Source organism: Alligator sinensis, unplaced genomic scaffold (genome assembly GCF_000455745.1).
Source record: "Alligator sinensis unplaced genomic scaffold, ASM45574v1 scaffold402_1, whole genome shotgun sequence".
Classification (NCBI taxonomy): domain Eukaryota; kingdom Metazoa; phylum Chordata; order Crocodylia; family Alligatoridae; genus Alligator; species Alligator sinensis.
The window spans coordinates 1645815-1648659 of record NW_005842089.1 but is presented as its reverse complement, the minus strand read 5'-3'; positions in this window follow the sequence as shown (position 1 = coordinate 1648659).

The window sequence follows — 2845 nt, the reverse complement described above, 5'->3', positions numbered from 1 at the left end:
ACGAGGAAGGGCGATGATCTGCTTGATCCGAGCAGAGGAGCCCTGGGGGGCTGGCCCTCAACCGCCACGTAGCAGATCTGAGCCACGAAGGCGAGCAAGGGGCAGGGGAAGCGTTATCTTCGCCAGGGATGGAAGCTCAGCTGGAAGCTGCTGCTCGGAGGCAGCCTGTCACAGCACAGCGAGGTCTGCAAGGAGGGCAGCCTGTATTGTCCACGTGCATTGATTGCACCGAAGGAGCCTGCACCCGTGGCTCGTGGGCTGTCCTGGATGCCAGTGCAGCTGGGCGCAGTAGTCACAGCAGCGAGACTCTCACCCATCCTCTCCATATATGCACGCGGAGGGTGAGATCTGCCCGGCTGCGACATTGCAAGGCTGGCCTCATTCATGATCGAAAACATCACCCCAAAACCTCGGTCTGGCCCTGCACAAATAGGAGCTGAGCACTCGCTTCACCGTGGGCAAGACTGGGCCCCAGAAGGGCTCCCTGCTTAGTGTCTACACCCCAGCTTTGGCTGCCAGGAGCAGCCTGGCTGTTCATCTGAACCCTCCCGGACTGGGAAAGGCCACCGGCAGTGCAGCGTCGAGCTGCTGGGTGGCAGTGTTGAGATACACAGCGCAGACCAAGCTCCTGCAAGCCAAGACTGCAGGAGGGAAGAGCCGTTCCTTGAACGGAGGGATGGTATCTGCATCTCCCAAGGGAGCTTAGGACAGCCCATGGATGAAGCAAGGAAAAGGGCCCCGTGGTGGGGACGCCAGGCTGCTGGGCCACGGTGATTCACCGAGGGCACAACGAACCCTTCGCAGCTGGCCAGGAGCTGGCCGAGCCTGGGGCCAGGAGCTTGCAAGGGTGCTCAGGCCACTTTTGCCCATGGGACTCCAGCAGAGCCAGGGGAGAAGGAGGCACTGCCATTGCCTGCCCTGTCCCGGGCAGATATCCCTGAGCTGCCCGCAAAGGGGCGAGTCCTGGAGCAGACCTGGAACATGCTCAGGAGCTGAACGTGCCAAAGCAGCAATGGGGTTAATACTGAGCACCTGCAAAATGTCTGGAGACCTTGAGCATCCAGCCGTGCCCATGGCTAAACCTCCCAGCCCAGCCCCTGATGTCCTTTGCTCGGTGCCCTGCAGGAATGAGACTGCAAAGGACCAAGAGAAAGCCCCTTTCCCAGCTCACCCCCTCCCCGAGGCTGCTCTTTAGCCCCTTCCTGGATATGGTCCAGAGATTCAAGGAAGGGTTTTCCCCCGTGAAGGTCTCATTGTGATGATCTGGCTACTGGGTCCTCTCGCTGAGCACGTCTGGCTGTGCACCCATTCTTAACGAGGTGCTTCTTGGCCATTTCTGTTGCCTCCCTGTTGAGCAAAAAGCCACAAGTGCAAACAGGAAAATGCTTGCTGCAGCCCAGGGCTAACAACGGAGGACTATTAATGGTACATTCAACTGGAGCAGAAGATGGTGACCACTCACCACAAGCCACTGAGCAGCACAGCAGAGTGGGGGACTTGGAGGGCCTGACGGTTACAGAAGAGAAGGCGTCTCACTCGCCGTGCAGGGAGGGACAGACAGACACCATGTTGTGTGGGATGAAGGAGGATCTCGAGGCCTTTAGAGGAGCTTGGCCTACGCTCAAAAACCGCTCGAGAGTGGGGAAGAAATGGGGTTGGGTTTCTTGTATCTTGTCGACATCTGTGTGCTGCTTGTGCTGCCTGAAGCAAAGAGCCAGGGGCTTGGGCAATGTGCTTCCACCCTTGTGTCCCTGAAGAGGTGCCCAGAGGAAAACCGTGCTCAGCTACTGAGACGTCTCGGGGAGCTGGTACCAGACCGGAGACTTGCCAGGTGGGACTCCTCTCTCAAGGGGTGCAAGTTGGAGGATCTGTGCCTAGAGTCCCAGAGGCAGGTCCTGGGCTCTGCTCCGGCTCAGGCAGGTAGGGCCCAAACGCAGCCTGGCCAGGAGCCAGGCCAACACTATTTCCCAATATCCCAGGAATCCCCTTGGTGCAACAGGTGAGCAACAGGTGAACCAAGGGCCAGACTCAGGGGTCCCCGCAGGCCGTTGCTCAGGGCACTTCAGTGGGAGATCACCTTGGCGGCTAGCAGGGCCTGCACCAGTGCTCTGGGTAAGGACCAGGAGAACCGAATGGCTTGTCCGAAGACAACGCTCTCCGCTGGCAGCTCAGCAGCTGCAGTTGGGCCTGGCTCCCAGCCAGCCTAAGGCAGATGTGTCCACGAGGTCCCAGCGTGACAGGGAGGTAGATATGTGCTATCGGTGCAGTCTGCAGGAGGCACCTGGAGCAGAGTGGGGAGGGAGTGGGACGCTTGGCACCAGTGCAATCAGCTCGTGGGAGCCAAGCCAGACTCTCAGCAAAGCCATTTATCCCCAGCTGCTAGAGCCAGCTGTGCCCTCCCAGCCCCCAGATGCATGCCAGGGCTTTGGATACCTGCGTGCCCACATGGGGCCCTCCCCTGGGGCATTTGCTTGAAGCTGGAGACCAACAAGCACCAGCTGCCCCAGCCTCTCTGCTCCAGGACTGTGCTGCAGCAGGACCCGGGTGGGCATGGGGTGGGGGCTGCCCCCTGCCCCCTACCCCTGCCAGCAGGGCTAGTGGGGGCAGACAAGCCTATTCTCCTTCCGGTCACGCGCCCTCCCCAGCACCCTGCAGGCCCCGCTGGAAGGGGACGATGCGCTGGGATGCCCAGATGCTGGCAGCGAGGGGCTCCTGCGGGCTGCGAGCCAGCCCCTCTCGTCAGGCCGGCTCAGGCTCGCTTGGAAGCGCTGCCTGATGCAGAGCATGTGTGGGGGGCCCTGCAGCCGCGGCTGCCTCCCCGGACGGAGGCCCGGGGTCCGGGGGC